Source organism: Schistocerca serialis, chromosome 5, assembly GCF_023864345.2.
Source record: "Schistocerca serialis cubense isolate TAMUIC-IGC-003099 chromosome 5, iqSchSeri2.2, whole genome shotgun sequence".
NCBI lineage: Eukaryota > Metazoa > Arthropoda > Insecta > Orthoptera > Acrididae > Schistocerca > Schistocerca serialis.
The window spans coordinates 166,908,031-166,930,590 of NC_064642.1; the positions used below are offsets into that span (position 1 = coordinate 166,908,031).

General features: G+C 44.0%; 1 protein-coding gene and 1 non-coding gene across 2 annotated transcripts in view; one reads left to right on the forward strand and one right to left on the reverse strand.

The window, feature by feature from the left end:
- Positions 1-22,560, forward strand: part of LOC126481822 (protein bric-a-brac 1-like) — a 1,776,705-nt gene that overhangs the window by 1,588,798 nt on the left and 165,347 nt on the right. The gene's annotated exons all lie outside the window — the stretch shown is intronic.
- Positions 5,266-5,339, reverse strand: Trnat-agu (transfer RNA threonine (anticodon AGU)). Its single transcript has one exon. It is a non-coding gene; the product is annotated as a tRNA-Thr (tRNA).

The following is a 22,560-nucleotide window of genomic DNA, read 5'->3' on the forward strand; positions in this document are numbered from 1 at the left end:
ATCGCGACACGCAGCGTTGACTCCATGCGGTTTTCTTATCGGTGGCCAAGGAAAACATTTTGGACAAACCGCCACTCAGAATCGACAAGTGAACTTTAAAAATTTACGTGTCAGAAACTTCGGCATCAAATCAGTTTGGCGGCGGCTCTAGCACCTGAGGGTTAGACAACCCCTTTGACACCCTTAGGCGGAGTTTGCCTATCTTCAGGCGCTACCAGCATCCGCGAGACTAAAGTGGTGTCGACGTTTCTGTGGGTACAGTTTTAACGTGCTCAAGAAAGGAATGTGGACGGCACCGAGGATGTCGCATGTATCAATGTCTAACCCTCCCGTCATCATGATACAGGGATAGAAAAGCATTAAAGCACTTTCCTACTTCGGATCACGTTCAAATTTCATCAGATTGTTTTGACGCTTCCAAGTGGTTCCACTCTGTACGGCACAGCAAAAATGATTGTCACATTACACTCCAAAGGGCTGAGATCATGTTGAATGGGGTTGCAGCTTCGCAGTGTCTAGAAGAGTAGGGTCCAAATGCCCAAGGTGTGGCAGCAGTGGCCAGATTTGTCAAAAACGGCGTCCTGCCGCTCGTCGCACTGCGAACGGTTGTTTTCAACCTCGAAATGAGTGGGAATCAACGCACCGAGAGAAGGGGCGGTTTCATTGACGCCCTTTATGCCACACCTGAGGAGTTTTCTTATGTCGATTCTGAGCGGCAGTGTGTGTAAAACGTTTTCCTCAGAAAACGGTGCGATTTCAACGCTGTGTGTCGCTGTTCTGATCTCCACCGCAGAGACGTCAAAAGAAGGGGTGAAAGGAGGGTAAGACACGTCTGCGGTGGCGTTGAGTAGAATTGTGGTGAATTTTAGTGCCAATGTAGTATCATTAACCTACCTTACAGCTCACATGAAGTTCTGAGCAGTGACTTTCCTTTGGCACGTGTCGACATTTTGCTGTTTGAAGCGTCGCCGAGTCCGAGGGTTACGTCACAGGGCGCCACGCTTTTGCATGATAACAGGAGGAGGTTGTACGCACCCTTGAGTGACATTTCAAACCTAAGCGTCGCAACCGGTGGGAAGTATGGGGTTTCCAAAAAGTGGTCCTTTAATAGTGTTGTGCAGTGAACATTTTATTGCCGTATCCGCGAAGTGTTCTTCTTGTGGTCAGAGTTCCGTGGGATGGTAGCACCTTACAACAAACACAGGCTAAGAAAAAATACTGTTTTACAGTAATTGCACCTAACAATCAACTAAAAATGACGTAAAAATTTTCCAAAAATAAGAGCTGAGGTAGTCTTGTGGCACTTTCATTGAAAATCGTGCTTCAATATTTATATATTTTCACATTTCCTGGAATAGTAAGCAAGCTTTTTATTTTGAGATGATTATGAAGTGTTTTGTCATGACATTGTTGCTGCTTGATGCCTCATTCGCTTAGCAACACCTCTACGTGTTAGCGTCCGAAAGAGCGCTATCATTGAGGTGAAAGCAAGCTTGACATTCAGCAGTCACACTCGTTAGGTTAATCCAGAACAGCGAATGATACCTACCACAAATCCATGACTAACTAATAGCTGCTGCCTCAGTATAAACCTGAAAGTCTTTAAACACTGGGCCTTCCCCTTCATGGTTTCATGCTGAGAGATTGGCCCAGCTTCCCGTGTTGAATATGTGTACGCCTCTAAACCATTGCGTCGTCCTTGGGAAGTTGTTTCCGTACACTTCAAACAGTTCACCATGATTTTTCAAACCTTTTTTTCTTTCAAAAATAGAGCATCAACCATCGCTCGAATCTCCATCTTGTCAGAGATATGCCATTATTATTTTCTAGCGGTTTTCTCCGAAGAAATGGCGCGGTAAAATTTAAGCCGGGAACGGTCCGAACACTTGCGATTCCTCAACAGTACCGAGTGTGGAGTTACTCCTCTTTGATGCCTCCGATAATACCTATTTTATGACCACCTCTCGTATAAGTCAACATTTACGGCGTACATTATCGAGTTGCGTTGCTACGACCGCCTTTAGATATCACGTAGAACAGGAACCAGCTCGTGCCTTATGTCTCACGACGTACTTCGGCGAAGTAAGGATATTTGACGTCTGATGGGCTGGCGGTCTGCGCATATTTCACTCACCGTGGCGTTGGCGATGCAAGCAATGTCTCCTATTCGTAAGAAAGGTATATTATCGGGTTTCAAGAAAGTGCAGGTTGTATTTCTAAAACGAATAAGTTTGCAGTTGCAGATCTATCAGGATGAGCGAAGAATCGATGACTTCAGAGAGCATACAGCTACACAAAAATTTTGTAGCAGGTAAAATTACAACGTTTTTTGACGCTGCTGCTTCTGTTGTTGTTGTTGTTGTTACTGTTGCTATTATGATCTTCAGTCTGAAGACTGGTTTGATGCAGCTCCGCATGCTACACTAACCTGTACAAGCCTCTAAATATCAGAATAATTACAGCGACCTACGTCTTTCTGAATCTGCTTACTGCATTCATCTCTTTTTCTCCCTCTACGATTGTTAGCGCCCACACTTCCGTCCAGTGCTAAACTGGTGATCACTTAATGTTTCAGAATGTAGCCTTTCGACTGATCCCTTCTTTTAGTAAAGTTGTGCCACAAATTTCTTGTCTCCCCAATTCTGTTCAGTACCTCTTCATTAGTACTTCCTCATTAATTATGTTATCTACGCCTCTAATATTCAACATTCTTCGTAGCACCACATTTCAAAAGCTTCTACTCTCTTCTTGTATAAGCTGTTTAAAGTCCATGTTTCACTTCCATACATGGCTATACTTTCAGAAAAAAACTTCCTAACACTCAAGCCTGTACTCAGTGTTAACAAATTTCACTTCTTCAGAAACGATGCCGCGCGGGATTAGCCGAGCGGTCTAAGGCGCTGCAGTCATGGACTGTGCGGCTGGTCCCGGCGGAGGTTCGAGTCCTCCCTCGGCCATGGGTGTGTGTGTGTTTGTCCTTAGGATAATTTAGGTTAAGTAGTGTGTAAGCTTAGGTACTCATGACCTTAGCAGTTAAGTCTCATAAGATTTCACACACATTTGACATTTTTTTCAGAAACGCTTTTCTTGTCATTTTCAGTCTGCATTCAATATCCTCTCTACTTCGGCCATCATCAGTTATATTGCTGCCCAAATAGTAGAACTCGTCTACTACTTTAAGCTTCTCTTTTCGTAATCTAATTCTCTCAGCATCGCCTGATTTAATTAAGTACTTTCCACTGTCCTTGTTTCAAAATCGTTCAGATGGCTCTAAGCACTATAGGACTTAGTATCTGAGGTCGGTCACTAGTCCCCTAGACTTAGAACTACTTAAGCCTAATCAACCTAAGGACATCACACACATCCATGCCCGAGGCAGGATTCGAACCTGCGACCGTAGCAGCAGCGCGGTCCTGGACTGAAGCGCCTAGAGCCGCTCGGCCACAGCGGCCAGCGTCCTTGTCTCGCTTTTGTTTATGTTTGTCTTATATCCTTCAAAATGGTTCAAACGGCTCTGAGCACTATGGGACTTAACTGCTACGGTCATCAGTCCCCTAGAACTTAGAACTACTTAAACCTAACTAACCTAAGGACAGCACACAACACCCAGCCATCACGAGGCAGAGAAAATCCCTGACCCCGCCGGGAATCGAACCCGGGAACCCGGGCGTGGGAAGCGAGAACGCTACCGCACGACCACGAGATGCGGGCCTTATATCCTTCTTTTAAGACGCTGTCCATTCCGTTCAATTGTTCTTCTAAGCCCTTTGCTGTCTTTGATAGAATTACAATGTCATTGGCAAACCTTTTTATTTCTTCTTCCTGAACTTTAATTTTTGCACCAATTTTTTTTCATTTCCTTTACTGTTTGCTCAGTGTGCAGATTGAATAACGTTGGGAATAGGCTACAACTGTGTTTCACTTCCTGTACGATTAGTAAATAGTCTTTCACTCTCTCTGTTTCACCCCCGCTACCTTAAGAATTTCAAAGAGTATTCGAGTCAGCATCGTCAAGAGCTTTCTATAAGTCTACAAATGCTACAGAAGTAGGTTTGCCTTAACTTAACCTACTTTCTAAGATATTTCGTAGGCCCAGTATTGCCTCACGTTTTCCTATATTTTTCCAAAACCCAAACTGATCTTCCACGAGGTCGGCTTCAGTCAGTTTTTTCCATTCTTCTGTAAAGAGTTCGTGCTTTTATTTTGCACCCATGGATTATTATTAAAATGACAGTTCGGTAATTTTCGCACATGTCAGCAAGTGCGGTCTTTAGAACTGGAGTTATTATATTCTTCTTAAAGTGTGAGTATATTTCGCCTGTCTCATAAAATATTGAACTCCAGACAGAAGACTTTTATCGTTGCTTGTTCTCTCTAGGCTATCAGTAGTTCTCACGGAATGTTGTCTGCTCCCAGGGCCTTGTATCGACTTAGGTCTTTCAGTGATCTGTGAGATCCTTTTCACAGAATCATATCTCCCGTCTCATCATCATCTACGTCCTCTTCCGTTTCTATTACATTGCCCTCTAGCATATCTCCCTTGTATAGACGCTCTACATATTCCTTTCAGCTTTCCCTTCTTTGCTTAGGACTGGTTTTCCATACATTTATTTGTTCTTTAGCCGTTCTTGTTTAGCCATTTTGCACTTCTGTCAGTCTCATTTTTTAGATGTTTCTGTTCCGTTTCGCCTCCTTCATTTGCAGCCTTTTTTTATGTTTCACTAGTTTTTTACTAGTGTTATAAATTACCTATAAATTTTAAGTTGCTGCATGAACTGCACTTGTTCATCGGCGCAGTTGGTAGAACAACATTAGTTGACACCGAGTGACTAGAAGCAGTTTATTATGAAAGCTACAGATGTATTTCCTCGGCGCACACGTTATGCTACTTAACACATGAAACTATACTGTATCTTGAATCTTTCCAGGAGAAAACTAACTCGAGTCAATCATACTCATGCCTACTAAAGCGTGCCAATTTAGAGACGCATTCTTTATTTGCTCTCAGTCGAAAGCTGGTTGTGACGGTCGGCGAGTAGACTAAACAGTGAAATCGTCGAGTGACGTGAACAACAATACAGTAGCACTTAAGTATGTACAGTTGCTTTTGTGCCTTGTGTCTGTGAAGTGAGACCAACACTCATCGTTATGTAAATTGAAGGTGGAGGGGGGGGGGGGGGAAGGGAAAGGACGGGGCGGGGAAGGAACTAATGATATCAGCTGCATCGGGACTAATCGCAGAATCAGCGGGGACGAGTGAAAATGGGTGCCGGACCGGGACTCGAACCCGGGATCTCCTGCGTACTAGGCAGTTACGTTAATCACTGCGCCATCCGGACACAGTATTTATCGTAGATGTGCGGACTATCTAGGTGCGCTCCCCAGCCGAGTCACATTCCCGTCACCATGTCCGAAAGAACCGACACCGCGCATTCGTATATAATTAATACTTATTGTGTAGATGCTTCCGTTCCTCAGTAATGACTGGTAGACACTGGTCACGGAACATTGAGCTATTATCGCTCAATGTCAGCTGTGTTCCACCGATTTCTAAATGTGAAAACTGGGATTGCAGCCTTTCTGGATCGCCAGTGTGACGACCGCGATTTCGCTCCCGTGTTACCATCTCTTAGGAAGCGGGTAATTGTACTGGAAAATCACCAGCACCAGGAACAACAGTGTCGCATTATTTACGACGTCTGTTGCCAGGGGCGGTTTCAGCTTTGCCGGCAACGTACTCTTTTATTATTATTATTGCCGTTAGCATGCCGTGCGCTAATGACCGACTTGGTCACTAACGTCCAGACTGCGGGCGGCCGTCGCCCGCTAATTGTTGCTAGTGGCACAAGAAACGGCGAGTGGCAGGCGATTAGTGCTCGTTCGATGACGTCCTGGGAGGTGCTGGCGGGCGGCGGGAGGGTCGCTGCAGTAATTATTACTGGCCGTCTTATAAAAATAATACCGCGACCCCACCAATCAATAAGTAACAAATTCCCGGGGAAGCGTGGCGCTGCCACAGATAATTAAGTGTATTAGATGTCACGGGAATGAAGAGGAAGTATAGTAGAGCAAAACGCCAGACCGGTCGATACGACACGCCGGCCATGTCCGTGACTGACCAAGTATTCTGCACTCGGGGCCACCACATCGCAGTCGCTACTGCCGCCTCCCCCGCTTTTCCGCGAGCGCCGCCGTAATTGGGCGGATATCTGGAGAATCGCAACTGCATAATTTATTTCCAGTTTGCTATCAGATTAGATTTGGCCGTGACGTTCGGGCAGGCGGGGAGGGGGGCGAAGCGGACGGCCGAGGAGGCGCCGCCGAAAGAGGAGTGGAGGGAAAAAATTAAAACGCAAATAAATGAAGCGAAAAAAAGGGGGCGAGTTCTGTGGACCGAAATAAAAATAATGGAAGACGGAAGCGATACTGCAGCCGCGCCCACGCTTTCGAGGGAGGATAAAAAATACGGCCTAATCGGATATGTGGCAGTTACGGAAGGTAAGATAACCGATACCTATATATATTTATATATATTTTTTGCGAGGCGCTCGGGTCGGCACGGGAATGGGGTCGGACGGAGGGAGAGGGAGTTTCCGATAACGAAACGGGAAATCGTATCGATTGATGGGTACAGCCGCTCCAGCGTAATCCGGCCCGCCTCTGATGGTCTGCCGAGGAAGCGCCGAAACAAATGACGGCGCGCGCCGGGTCTTGCATGGGGGTGGTTGCGTCCGCTGCGCGTTGCCATGGAAAGTCCGCGGTACCACACTCCGCGCTCGTTTGCCTTCTTTGTTCGGATGTGATATCTGATGTAGCTTTTGTTTATTGGACACTGGCCAAAGGGCGACAGTGTTATCGCGGCGAATTGTATAGTAAACAATGTTTCATTTCTTTTAAGGAAAAATCAACCAGTCTCTTTTGTATTACTTTATTTATGCCAAGACTGTTTTCGGACTTCCAGTCTTCTTCAGTTGACGAAATATCTTTATATCTTCGTCATTGCAATGGTTTTCTCGACTGCGATTTGAAATTTGCTACCGCCTATTGTTCTGTAACCTGAATCTCTTTTTTTTCTTTTGCCTTTAAATGTGTAGTGCAAATACTTCTGTTTCACTGATGCAGTACAATAAGCCGACCACGTGGCGAATGCATCGCTAAATGAGTTCATCAGTGAAACTAAAAGTGTTTGTGCTATGCATGTAGGGTGCCTCAGGAGGAATGATCTATATTCAGGGGTATGAGAGGTACGCTCATTTGAAGTAAAAAAACTTGCTATGGACATATGCCCATTCCAGATGATTCCTGAGATAGATCACGTTTAATATACATATGTTTTTGGGCTAGTGGCGCACACGTATGTGTCTTACCCTTCCCACCTATTCGATGTTTTACGTAAGACCAGTCTACCTCACTGCTTTAAACCTCTTTGCTTGGGATATCTTTCTACCATTAAACTAGCTCTTTGAACGCCCAGTTGTCCATGACGTGTTGTGAATGAAGTAGTGCGACGGATTGAGTGTATATAAGAGAGAAACATCGGTTAACTGTGTTTGTACAAGCGCTGGCTAAAATGAAACACATCTACACCAATTGAGAATAAAGTTGATATGGTGTCCGTTGACGGCTTCTGTGATGGTAGTGTTTATGCTGATGTCGAAGAATACCATCGGCGCTTTCCGACACGTCAAATTCCTGATCGTAGGGTTTACCAGAGTTTTCAGCACATTGCGTGAAACAGGTATTCTTCTAACTTCCCACTTTCCTTCTGAACGTGTAGTTCAATAACCTTTGCAGGAACAGCAACACATTGTCGAAATGATGTAGCGTAGTCCTACTACCAGCACACGGCATCTTTCTCCACGTATGTGTGCCACGGGCGCGTGTATGGCGAACGTTGCATGCCGATAACTAGTATTCATTTCACATACAGCGTGTCCACACTGTTCACGTTGGCGTCAGTGCTACACGACTTGAATTTTGTCACTGGTTAAATGACAGTCGTCATTTCCTTTCATTAGTAGTACTCAGTGATGTAACCAAGTTTACTGGGAATGGAATCAACAACACACGTAATAATCATCGATGGTAGCAGGAAATCCAGATGCCACAGTGGAAAACAATTTCCAAGTTCGTTTTTCTCTCGTTGTATCCTGCAGCGTGATCAGTAACGTGTTGATAGGTTCAGTCATTTTAGAAGAACGAACGGCGGACCGAATTACTTGAATTTTTTTTCTTTTGAAAATTCGTTTCTTGAACGCCTTCAGGACGCTACGTCGCCGAGCGGATTGCAGCATAGTTTAAGCAGACGTGTGAGGGATCGTGTCGACCGCGCTTATCCAAATCGCTGGATTGGTTGTGGCAGCACAGTTAACTGGCCACCAAGATCGCCGGATCTTTGGCCATTGGATTTTTGTTCATGGGGTTGTAAGAAGTGTGAGGTATACAAACAAAACGTGAGTACGCAAGATGAACTGGTTGCTTCATTAACGGTGCTGCTCACATCAGGAACGTGCAGAGACAATCAGACAAGCAACTCATGTTCTCCCAAGAGTGCACAGTTGTATTGAAGTTGACGGTGGGATAGTCGAACATTTGTTGAGAACTGTACTACAAATGTAATATGACGTGTACGATAGTTAGAGGTGAATGTGTTAAAATTACGTGTTTTATAATTGGTTGTAATTCTTGCTAGTTGTTGTACGTGTTTACATGTGTAAACCTGACAGTGTATTGAATAATACAGAAAATACAGTAAGTAACAATGTTCTATGTTGGACACTACATGGAATGGCCATATGTCTGTCTGAACTTTTAGCTTCATGTTATCCTTCCTCTCATACCCCTGAATACTGACCACTCCTGCTGGGACACCCTGTATAATTCCCCCTGGGAGACAATGGAGAAAAAAAAAACTGCAAGTTGCAGAACAAAGGACAACAGCAACGTTCAAAGTGCATTAGATTAAAACATTACACTGACGAACAAGACAAGCAAAGCGACGCACCGCGAAGGAATTTCCAAATAAGAAGGAAATCGGTAGATGTGATGTTCATTTACAGACAGGCAAACAGACGATTAAAATTTAAGAAAAACTGGATTATTTCTTCAATAGAAAGAGCTTCACAAATTGAGCAAGTCAATAACGTGTTAGTCCATCTCCGACTCTTAGGCAAACATTGGTTGATGGAGGTGTTGGATGTCCTCTTGAGATATATCTTGCCAAATTCTGTCCAGTTGGCCACTAGATCGTCAAAACCCCCAGGCTGGTTCGAGGGTCGTGCCCATAGTGCTCCTAACGTACTCAACTGGTGAGTGATCCGGTGACCTTGCTGGCCAAGGTAGGGCTTGGCAAGCACGAAGACAAGCAGCAGAAACTCTCTCATCTTGTGCGGACGGGCATTATCTTGCTGAAACATAAGCCCAGGATGATTTGCCATGAAAGGCAACAAAACGGGACTTAGATATCGTCGACGTAAGAGTGCAGTGGATCTCAATCAATGGGTTACTGCTATGAAATGAAATGGTACCTCAGACCATCATTCCGGTTGTCGGACCGAATGGCGGGTGACAGTAAGATTGGTATCCCGCTAGTATCGGGGCGTTTCTAGACATGTCTTCGGCCTGGATTGTCACTAATTCGAGTAAACTTGTCTTCAGTGATGACTCCTGCTTCGAATTAAGCACCGGCCGGTGTGGCTGAGCGGTTCTAGGCGCTTCAGTCTGGAACCGCGCGACCGCTACGGTCGCAAGTTCGAATCCTGCCTCGAGCATGGATGTGTGTGATGCCCTTAGGTTAGTTAGGTTTACGTAGTTCTACGTTCTTGGGGACTGATGACCTCAGATGTTAAGTCCCATAGTGCTCAGAGTCATTCGAACCATTCAAATTAAGCACGGATGATCTTTGAAGGCATGTAAGTGCTTTTCATAGCAGGACCCTTTAATTCCACATTTGTAGAATGGGCGTGGATACATTGCAAAAACGTAGATATAAGTTCGGAATATAAATAAAGAATTACTTAAGATATTAATTAGTATAAGCGGTTGTATCAATGGTGGCGTGCAACCGCTGAAACATTAAAATAATTGCGCAGTTCAGTTGTCTTGCCGAGAAGACGGCACCTTTTTTGTTCTTGAAGCGGTCCAGATGGGACGCATATCTGCCTTCTCTGCAGATAATTATTTGGCACACCGCCATTATTCTATTTTATTGGGCCGGCCGGAGTGGCCGTGCGGTTCTCGGAGCTACAGTCTGGAGCCGAGCGACCGCTACGGTCGCAGGTTCGAATCCTGCCTCGGGCATGGATGTGTGTGATGTCCTTAGGGTAGTTAGGTTTAATTAGTTCTAAGTTCTAGGCGACTGATGACCTCAGAAGTTAAGTCGCATAGTGCTCAGAGCCATTTGAACCAATCTATTTTATTGGGACGCAATCTCACTAGACGTACTCATTGTTACACACAGCAACAAAATTAATGTAAGTGTCTATGTAATTTAATTTAGTATAATATTTTGTGAATACAGTGATATTAGTTAATCTTGTGATTCACGTATGTTGCAAACTATTGTTTCTAATAAACGGCGTCTTGGCATGGCTAAAGGTCCCGTGTTACAAACCTTATGAAAAGTCCAGCACGAGCCAGAACTTTGGAATTATTCAATCTACGAAGTCCGATTAAGAAATTTTATCAGAAGAGTCACTCAAACTTACAGTGAACGGACCTTAGCAAAAAGCCATTGTCAAGCGCCCAAAGTTTGTGTTACACACCGTTAAAAATTTATACTCTCAACACATACTACTAAGATTGCCTATTATGATTTGTCTTTTCTCTGACATTCTCAAACCAGACCCGAAAAGTCGATAAATCGAAACCCCTACTGTTTTCATCTGCGGCACCCTTACGGCACCGCAGTACGTCGACAATATTCTACTCCCCGTTTTTTTTTTGCCCTTCATGGAAAGCCATCCTGGGTTTACATTTCAGCAAGATTACGCACTCCCGCACAAAGACTGCTTGCGCAACCTCTTCCCATTTAAGGATGTTTAGAGCGTTATGAGCAGGGCCTTCCAACCAGCTCGGGATTCTGACGATCTGATGCGCCAATTGTACAGAATTTGGCACGGGATCCTTCAGGAGGACAACCGACAACTCTGTCAGTCAGTGCCTAGATGATAATTGCTTGCATAACAACCAGAGGTGGACCAGTGCGTCACTTTCTCAATTTGTAAAAGTCTTGCTCGTGAATAAATCATACAGTTTTTCTGCAATTCTAATCATATGTTTATTTGTACGCGTACTTCACAACTACTGATTTCCGTCCTTCGTGGTGCGTTGCTTTTTTCTCTTTTCTTCCTTAGAATTTGTAATATATTATGTCAGTTGAAGAGTAGTGGAACTTCGAACTGCTTCTTGACATAAATAAAGCTATATAAAAAGTGGCTTGTTGCTTTATTCCTTTAAATAACCCAATCGACAGTCATGGTGCTGAACCATCATTAGCAATGATAGATTAAGCCATATTTCATTCACCAAGTGGTCAAACATGATTTGGAGTTACTTAAGTCTGTTTGTTTGCCAACGACTACATATAAACAGACTGCTGTCTGACTGGTGCGGCTAAGTGGATCAGTACATCATCCTGGAGTGCAGTTCAAATGGTTCAAAGCACTATGGGACTTAACATCTGAGCTCATCAGTCCCATAGACTTAGAACTACTTAAACCTAACTAACCTAAGGACATCACACACGTCCATGCCCGAGGCAGGATTCGAACCTGCGACCGTAGCAGCAGCGCGGTTCCGGACTGAAGCGCCTACAACCGCTCGGCCACAGCGGCCGGCTTGGAGTGCGGTGAAACAGTCATAACCTAGAGGACATTTATCTGCATCAGGATATCTACATCTACATACCTACTCTACAAATCAGTGTATAATGGAGGGCACATCGTACGAATACTATGGATTTTGTTTCTTATTCCACTCCCATGTCGGTCGAAGCAAAAATGACTTCTGTACGGCGCTCTACGCGCCCTAATCTCTCTTACCTTGTTCTTCCGGACCCCTATGCCAGATAAACCTTAGTGAGAACCTCGTGATCATGCACTCCTTTTCGTATACAGGTTGTCTATATTCAGCCCGACAGGATTTTCCTACAGCTGCGTCGTTTTTCTTCCAAGGATTCCCATTTAAAGTGCCAGATAATTTTCCTAATGGTTTCGTATGGGCTACAGAGAATTGTTACGATGTTAGTTGCGGGTCTCTGAATTCGTTCCACGTTTGATGTCGTTCCTACTTGATAAGGACTCCAAAGACTGGAATAATACCCTAATTCCTGTTGCGCTGGCATGTTGTATGCGAGTTCATGTACAGAAAACTTAGTGATTTTTCATCAGTATGATTCGTAAGACCCTGCAGAATACCGTGACAATATTACTGCCTTATTAATTAACACTATCAAACTTTAGAGCCTCATTCTCCTGTAAACAATGCGATTGTGTATATTTCTTATAGAAAGGTGCAAGAAATCGCTATATATTGTAAAATTGCTTACCCGAATGAAGATAAATTTGACGACATGCTGATGAAGCGACAAAGAAAAATGCTGTGTAGCGTGACAAAATGTTAAATATTATGCGAAACAAAACACATTGCAGAAATAAAAAAAGACTCGTAAGTCTTCGTTCGTAATATTGATAATATATGATAAAGATTACCAAGAAATATTTCAAGTGACTACTAAAAGGAATGTAAGAGACCGTCTTAAGAGAGAGTAATATGATCCACTGCTGATCAAAAACCTCACACCGAGGAGAACAGGCCTTCTTAAAATGAAGGCTTTCACGAGTGGATGCCTTAGTTGGTGATAAGTCTTATGCTCTTGGTTCCGCTGAGTCTTGCCGACTGACGTCAGACGTCGCAGAGTGAAACAGACACTGTCGAAAACGGGCATCGTGATCGACAGAGAGAAACCGTGTCAGAGGGATCGAACAGGTATACCTTGTCAGAGGGAAGACTTGACTATCGACTGCTGTCAGCCAACGACTGAACATGTCTATCAACTGTAGCAGCGCACTCTCCTAACTCAGGAAATCAACAAATATACCTTGTCAGAGGGAAGACTTGACTATCGACTGCTGTCAGCCAACAACTGAACCTGTCTATCAACTGTAGCAGCGCACTCTCCTAACTCAGGAAATCAACAAATATTGTTTTCCAAAACCAAAATTTATCTACAGTGACAGTTACATAAAGAAGTAATCGAATTATGTAAACATGGGATTAATTTTAATAGAAAAGAAGGATCTACGAAACTTAGTGATATGTGGACAGTGGCTCTAGAGAAAGATACATAACAACCACAACGGACAGTTCAGTTTTAACACTGAGAAGATTCATCTCTGCCACTAAGGTGTAACCTTCGGCAGACCTCTTTTTCCACAGTATTTATATCTCCCTCCGACGTCGACCTATCAGTCGGGAAGACTCGGCGGAACCGGGTGCACCCCGGAAGATGTCAAGTGCAGCTGTAGACGAAACGGTAGGAAAGGAGCAGTTTCATGTACCATGGGCACACAACCCGTAAGACTCATCAGCAGCCAGAACAGAGATTTCTGCTGCAAATAAGAGCTCCAACTGATAGATAGGTGTGATGTTTAGACAATACCGGCACCGCAAGGGGGACGATACTATACGCACGCTGGCTGTTTACGCACAGTGGAGAATGACAATACGCTTATAAGCCAGCCGTCACGAGTAATACGCAACGGGCGCATAGTAACACGGGCCGGCCAGGGCAGAGTCGCCTGGGAATATTTGCTCGTCTTCCACAGTCGCAGGTCCGCAGACTAACCAACAGGAACATTTGTTCTTCGACGCGCACAGGGGCTTTCCAAAGCCAAACACTTGTATTTTCTCGCCCGTCTCATTTTTCGGTGAACAATTCCGAGGTGACGAGACCTGTATGTGTCAAAGCCAGGAATACGACATACGAATTTCATCTCCTAAAAAGGAGAGCATACCGGAATACGATGCAATTTCAGCTGGAGTTTCATGACACGCGTTACTTAAACAATGTGTTGAAACAGCGGGGCAGTCCACTAGCGAGCCCTGAATAGTCCAAACAGGTCTTCCCCTCGCAGTCGACAAGCGCCAGTGGAACAGAAACCTCACCAGAAGCGTTAACGCGGAGCACCGGGCTGTCGCTGACGTCCACATCCTAACAGTGTTTTCGCACAGTCAGAAGTAAGCTGAACGTGAAATAACTGCGAACAAGTTCGTAGTAATGTACGCAGAAGTGTGTTGTTTACGTAATAGTTTCTATATACGGTACCGCTTGGCTTCAAGCAATGTCGTCAACCGACTACAGCACGGGTAGGTGGCACAGCTTTGCTCAGCGGGATTCCGTTTCGTCGACGTGTGTCGTCTTTTCAACAACGAATTCATCAGCTGTGAAACATTTTATGAGAATAAACAAAACACGGGCACCGAGAATGACACATATTTGGTTTTCCTAACCACATTGGAAAACCGTGTTCGCTTGAAATGGTCGTAAGTAACGAGGGGAGCATAAATAGACGAATTAATTGGCACATTCCGCCAGATGGGCCTCCGTCTCTGCCTCGCACCGTGTATTCGAGACACAGACAATTTCCCTATTCCGCAGTTTCAGAATCAGTGTTACATTAAGTCGCACAACACAACCGCATTTGGGCAATAGGACGCCTTAAACCGTGAACTGATACTGGCAAGCAGCAGCAAGTTTATGTTCTGGGTCGAAGCGCTATAGATGCTTTGGTAGTAAACTTTATAAATAGTGTGTGAAGAAACGTAAGTTTTGTGACAGGTGAAAAAATTACAAAGGTCAAAAGAAACGGTGAAGAAGGAGAGCGGAAAAGGAGGAAGGAGGAATGAGGAAGGGGAGGGGGGCGCAGATGTATGAATGAAAATCATGAGGTGACAGGTACTACTGAGCGTGTTGAGCAACAGTTCCTTGAGACCTACCACTCCCTGTTACGGAGATGCTTGTCTCTTGGTTTCGGCTACTAGATGAAGTCACTCTCGATATACCAAGTGAGTCAACTCAGCGAAAGAGTTAGTGTAAAGAGTATATTATATTTTAGTTATTTTCTTTGTTACAGCTTCGGCAACGAAACAACGAAGAAGGAATCCTGCTAGTGTTGCGAGCAATGCGACTTTTCGCAGTATACTGTTCCGCGATTTTAATAGTATCAAACAAAAAGGACATTGTCGCGAATAAAACAGTGACCCGTATATACAATAAGTTTCCTTTAATTTACGTCTATGGTCACAAACTTTTTGTTAACAGATTACCGGTTTCGGTTTTTATAAAATAGATCTGATGATGGTCATTATAGACCGAAACTGGCAATGTTATGAAAAAGTTCGTGACCATAGACGTAAATTAAAGGAAACTCAAACATAAAGGAATTACTGAAATGCAGATGTTTTTCTTCACTGCTAAGTCGCGGTAACTTCAATTAAAAAAGAAGCAGGCGAAACAACGGTGAATATTAAACAACAAATAGAAAGAGACGTCATCAGGGATTTTTCTGCAGTGTGTGTGTATGTGGGAGGGGGGGGGGGGGGGTGTTATAAGTAAAGTGCATGTACTCACAGAGGTCTCTTGTGGGCTGTATTATCGTATGGCAGTGGAACTTGGTAGATATTCTAATGCGTTAATGCGAAAGAGGTTTACGCTGGAAAAAAATATTTGCTATTTTGGCCATCAGGTGCAAATATGGCGCTGTGAATGCAAGAAAGATGTTTATAAATGTTTTCATATATAGTGGATTAGGAACGGGATTGGGCAGAAAAGGTCTAACAAGTAAGAAAGGCATAATATTGATTTTATTATTAACCGCCGCTTACACAGTTTCTTTTTTTTCCAATACGAGCACCGGAAACGTCGATGCGATGCTTCATTCGTGAAACGACGTGATCAACAGTTGCTTGCAGCAGTTGTGGTGGAATGTGAGCAACGTGTTCCTGTTTACTGATCCTTCAGATCAGGTAGAGACCGAACGTGTCCCCGGTAAACGCATTCTTTTAGACATCCCCAGATTTAAAAGTCCGGTGATTCAGATCAGACAATCTTGCACCCCATGCGTCTCGAAAATCACTGGAGATAAGAGGCTGCATTAAGCAGATGTTTCACGGGGCGAGCGACATGAGGTGTTGCCCCATATTGCACGAAGACAGTGGTTTCCTCGCGCCCTTTCAAAGCAGAAATCACATACTGTACAAGGTGGTCTCGATAACATGCAGACGTCAGGGTACGCCTCTCAAGTCCTCTCGGTGCATTCTCTTCAAAGAAGAACGCCCCGATAATAAAAGTGCTTTGCATCCAGATCACACAGTCACATACGGTGGATGCACCAGCTCTTCGTGCTTAAGATGGGGTTTAACAGTACCCCGAATTTGGCAGTTCTGTGCCTCATCACTCCATAGAACATTGCCCGGCTACACGTAACGACTTCGGTCCCCGCCAGGCGAAGAGAAAATTCAGAACGTTGCTGCGGATTATGAGGTTTCAGTTCCTGCACCGATTGGATCTTGTAAAATAAACCAATCGTGTAAAAGAGACCGCAAAACGTGACCATGGGATGGACAATTAATTCTCGTGTCACTGCACGAGGACTAGCACTACCCGTGGAAGAGCTGCGTGTTCAGTTACAGCAACAGAAATTTTGCCAATAACTTCCATCGGGATAGGGCGCCTTCCTCTTCCAGGCGCCAGAGTGAGATCACCCGTGTTTACGATTTTCTTTATCATCTTCTTTAAACCATTTAATTACATTGGGCCTCCCATCAGTCCTTACAGGCGGCGATCCTCTCTGAATTCAGCACTGTAGTTGCTGCCGTTCACATAAGAGTTTCACTAACAGCGTACAGTCTCTCTTCTCATTAGCCATACTGTTCACTCACGTTATGCCTCGTCAAGTAACAGTGTGGATGTTACACCGTCATACAGTGTACAGCGGCAGATCTGCACGTGGTGGCCGCAACTGGAACTAATTTTTTTTTTTTTTTCCAACGTACATCGGTTCCGCGTTAACGCATTAGCATAACTACCAAATTTCCCTACTGTACGATAATTACTGCCCACACTGGACCTCCGCAAGTGTTGTTGTTGTGATCTTCAGTCCTGAGACTGGTTTGATGCAGCTCTCCATGCTACTCTATCCTGTGCGAGCTTCTTCATCTCCCAGTACCTACTGCAACCTACATCCTTCTGAATCTGTTTAGTGTATTCATCTCTTGCTCTCCCTCTACGATTTTTACCCTCCACGCTGCCCTCCAACACTAAATTGGTGATCCCTTGATGCCTCAGAATATGTCCTACCAACCGATCCCTTCTTTTAGTTAAGTTGTGCCACAAACTCCTCTTCTCCCCAATCCTATTCAATACCTCCTTATCTAATCTTCAGCATTCTTCTGTAGCACCACATTTCGAAAGCTTCTATTCTCTTCTTGTCCAAACTAGTTATCGTCCATGTTTCACTTCCATACATGGCTACGCTCCATACAAATACTTTCAGAAACGACTTCCTAACACTTAAATCAATACTCGATGTTAACAAATTTCTCTTCTTCAGAAATGATTTCCTTGCCATTGCCAGTCTACATTTTATATCCTCTCTACTTCGACCACCATCAGTTATTTTGCTCCCCAAATAGCAAAACTCCTTTACTCCTTTACTACTTTAAGTGTCTCATTTCCTAATCTAATTCCCTCAGCATCACCCGACTTAATTCGACTACGTTCCATTATCCTCGTTTTGCTTTTGTTGATGTTCATCTTATACCCTCCTTTCATGACACTGTCCATTCCGTTCAATTGCTCTTCCAAGTCCTTTGCTGTCTCTGACAGAATTACAATGTCATCGGTGAACCTCAAAGTTTTTATTTCTTCTCCATGGATTTTAATACCTACTCCGAATTTTTCTTTTGTTTCCTTTGCTGCTTGCTCAATATACAGATTGAATAACATCGGGGACAGGCTACAACCCTGTCTCACTCCTCTCCCAACCACTGCTTCCCTTTCGTGCCCATCGACTCTTATAACTCCCATCTGGTTTCTGTACAAATTGTAAATAGCCTTTTGCTCCCTGTATTTTACCCCTGCCACCTTCAGAATTTGAAAGAGAGTATTCCAGTTAACATTGTCAAAAGCTTCCTCTATGTCTACAAATGCTAGAAACGTAGGTTTGCCTTTCTTCAATCTAGCTTCTAAGATAAGTCGTAGGGTCAGTATTGCCTCACGTGTTCCCATATTTCTACAGAATCCAAACTGATCTTCCCCGAGGTCAGCTTCTACCAGTTTTTCCATTCGCCTGTAAAGAATACGCGTTAGTATTTTGCATCCGTGACTTATTAAACTGATTGTTCGGTAATTTTCACATCTGTCAGCACCTGCTTTCTTTGGGATCGGAATTATTATATTCTTCTTGAAGTATGAGGGTATTTCGCCTGTCTCATACATCTTTCTCACCAGATGGTAGAGTTTTGTCAGGACTGGCTCTCCCAAGGCCGTCGGTAGTTCCAATGGAATGTTGTCTACTCCCGGGGCCTTGTTTCGACTCAGGTCTTTCAGTGCTCTGTCAAACTCTTCACGCAGTATCGTATCTCCTATTTCATCTTCACTTGCGGCCACCACAAGTAGCTGCACTTTGATTATAACCACGCTGTAAATCCCTTTGTGTTCAATAAATGCTCGAAATATATGTAGGCAAAGAATACCTTGCGATACTTACGGATCGATACTTTCTTTCCGGTAATATCTGGATATCGATACTGTTTTAGGTACTGGTCTCGATAGTTCCGAATCTGGCAACGGAAGTTCCGCGTGCAGTCAGCACAGCCTTTCCCCCGCTATTGTAATAGAGCTGGCGAGGGGCAGAGAGGCAGAGGCCACCTGCGTGAATGAACAGCTGCCAGCCGCAGCCGTATGTGCTCGGGTTGCTGACCCCGGCCCCCTGTGGCTCACATCCCCTCCGCTTTCGGCGGCAAAAACCACCGCGGCCGCCCTCCGCCGTCCCAGACGACTTCACTCTCATACCAGAATCCACTGGCGCTCGGCCCTCAGCATTCCGTGTTCTCACCCGCGCTTCAATCTGCTAACGCGAGAAAGCCTCTCTGTTGGCGAGGAACGCAGCGCACGCAATTCTTAGCTCATTTCCCCCTCATTTGTATTGACGTGCTGATCGACGTTCGGAAGACAGCAGTCTGATTCATTTCGCACCTGATACCGGTACTGGATGGCATTCAGTACTGCCATCTCCCTCTTAAGGCAGGTTCTACTCGCTTGTTCTGTACCATTACGCACTTCGTAGCTGTCTAAATTTCTCTAACAGTTAAATCGAGTCTAGATGGCATACTTGCGAGCAAAATTACGAACGTAAGAAAGGGAAATTCCAAATTCTCTGAAAACGCAGTAATTGTTGCTGAGAATAGTATAGTAGGTGTAAAGATTCTTGATTAGGACTGGGCATGCGGCATTGGCAGTGGCTGTTTCTTTGACGGCAATACGATATAAACCTTTTTATCCAATAATTTAGTATGGATTGTTGATTTCAGCACAAGTCACAGTCTCGTTCACATTTCCATTGATTTCTCTCTCAAATTTCAGTCGATATTTTCGCAGTGACTTAAGTTAATTTTGTCAAGTCATCCTTTATTATTATGCCCCTGTTTCTTCGTTACTGCCCGCATCTCGTGGTCGTGCGGTAGCGTTCTCGCTTCCCACGCCCGGGTTCCCGGGTTCGATTCCCGGCGGGGTCAGGGATTTTCTCTGCCTCGTGATGGCTGGGTGTTGTGTGCTGTCCTTAGGTTAGTTAGGTTTAAGTAGTTCTAAGTTCTAGGGGACTTATGACCACAGCAGTTGAGTCCCATAGTGCTCAGAGCCATTTGAACCATTTTTTCTTCGTTACTCAGTCTGCAACTATCAGTTTCATTATATATTTCATTACATAGTTTTTGTAATCCATGTAAATTTCGTGGCATTCGATACGCTCTGAGAATGTTTCTATCATTCTGGTTATTCACTACAGCTTATTACATCTTTTATACCTCCTTAGATCATTTTCTGAGAAGTCCTTTCTTGTTTGCCTGTTTTTCCCCAGGTAATCTGTTATTCAATTTCTTTGTGGTTTTCTTGGTCTTATCTTTTCTGATACTTTTCTATCAGAAACATAATTATATATGTTTTGTGTACGTTCTACCTCTACCAAACGAATTAAAACGAAGTACATCTATGTTGTTAAGCTCGCACTTTTCTTTCGTTCTGTGAGCCGCGTTTCACTGTCTGAAAGGTTTCTGAAAACTAAACTCCGCCTGAACAGACCATGAGGACTCAACGGTACCGGCCGGCCGGCCGCCGTGTCATCCTCAGCCCACAGACGTCACTGGATGCGGGTATGGAGGACCATGTAGTGACCACACCGCTCTCGCGGCCGTATGTCAGTTTACTAGACCGGAGCCGCTACTTCTCAGTCTTTCCTTTTCTGGTCCTTTCTACCAGATACATAATTATATATGTTTTGGGTACGCTCGCCAACAGCTCTCAGCAGATCGGATGGTCACCCATCCAAGTGCTAGCCCAGCCCGACAGCGCTTAACAACGGTTATCTGGCGGGATTCGGTGTTACCACAGCGGGAAGGCCTTTGGCCGAAAGGTTTCTTAGCGTTTTGAAGTCTGATGTAACATCGAGGTTCAACTGTACGAACTAACACTCGATAAACATTGAGGAGAGAAATTGTGAAGGTGTAAGGAGTAATATACTAATGGTTTTTCCAGATGGGAAGGATGTGATAATGTACATAATAAAAACAGTGATAAGTCAGGCCATTATGCGGAGAAAAACTACGAAACTACATTTCATGCACGACCGGTACTTTTCCGTAAGTAAAACGCCAACACATTTAGAAGTAATGAATATTCAAAAGAAACATATTTTGTTTGTAGCGCTCATATGACGACAGAATACATAAATGTATACCAGCAAAGAAAAACACGCACGCATTATACCTGCTCCTTTAATAATACGTTGAAGTTCTGAGCTCATTTGGGTCAGCAACTTCTAAGAACAACTAATCGAGGAATTCCCGCCGCACTTTCTTAGCGTTATCTCGGAATCTAGGTAATGTTGTAGCAAGATTTATGACTTAAAACTTTATTTCCATTTTAAATATGAAACAGAAGTAAGTACGCACCTCCATATCTGCATGAATTCTTTAGAGAACGATGTAATTATGAATGGAAATACGCACAGAAACCTTAATTAAAAATTTCCTTAATACTGTGGATTCGTAATAAAAGAAGACACGACGAAAATGTGGACACTGTTAAATAAAACAACAGAGGTAACGTAAGTTTCTGCGAAAAAGCCTTACCTACGGCCGCAAAGGAGTACCGCGTAAATTCGGGTCACGAAAGTAGTACAATACGTACAGTGCAAAGATAAAGTCAGACTAAAAACTGAACGATTCTTGAATTCTACTCGTATCATTGCACAACAGCGATTCTTCCTCCGTGAATAAGATATCGATCCTTCCGACGCGGAAATTGCGACTAAATTAAGGGCGGAAATAAGTGTCGCATTTTGATAAGTCCGGCTCAAGACACACATGCTTATCATGACAGAAACACTTCTTTACAACGACTGCACCAAACAACCGACATATCTTTTCTTGTTTTGGTACTGGCACTAATAATCTGTGACCAATGAAAATTGGTGCAGTGGCTGTGTGAAACGTCATCATTGTGCACATGAGCAGTCCAGAAGAAATGAATACAGTTCAATCTCAGCGGATACCTCTCGTACACAGGCCGAATCACCTAAAACTTGGCGCGCGGAGTGGCCGCGAGGTTTGAGGTACCATGTCATGGATTCCATATCATGTCAGAAACACCTCCCGCCGGAGGTTCGAGTCCTCCCTATCCACATCCACATACACCTAAAACTTGCACCGCAAATATTGCGAAAATGGAAAGTGCTATTGATGTGCGATTTTCATAGAATGAATTAGTAGTCAGGGGCTCGTATTGTTAGGCAAAAGACAGATTGTAATAATACTTATAAAGGGTATTTTTTGCACAAACACACAATGATTTAAATGGAACAATGCCTATGGACATTAACAAACTGAAATGTTTGTTGCAGGATTGTAATACGAGTCGTTACGTATTTTGAAAAGTTTCCACACAGACACCTGTTTGTGCCATTCAGTCTGCGTAGTTGCTAGGAACTAAGGTCGTAGTTCGTGTACACTGTGTTTGTATGTTCCTAGTTTGTCAGTTAGTGTGCGACATTCCAAGCAGTAGGTTGTGAGTGGACGATGGCTTTACCAATGTAGAAAAAGCCGACATGCTCACCGTGTGTGTAGAGTGTAGAAGAATGCAATTCGTTCTTGCACGGTGAATACGGCAGGATATCCCAATGCTGCTCGTAGGTGTTATTTTCAAAAGTCTGCCAGTAGACAGACCGAAGATTTACTTACTGCGTTCCCGAGGACGAAAGCAGTGCATACCAGATTCATCTGATT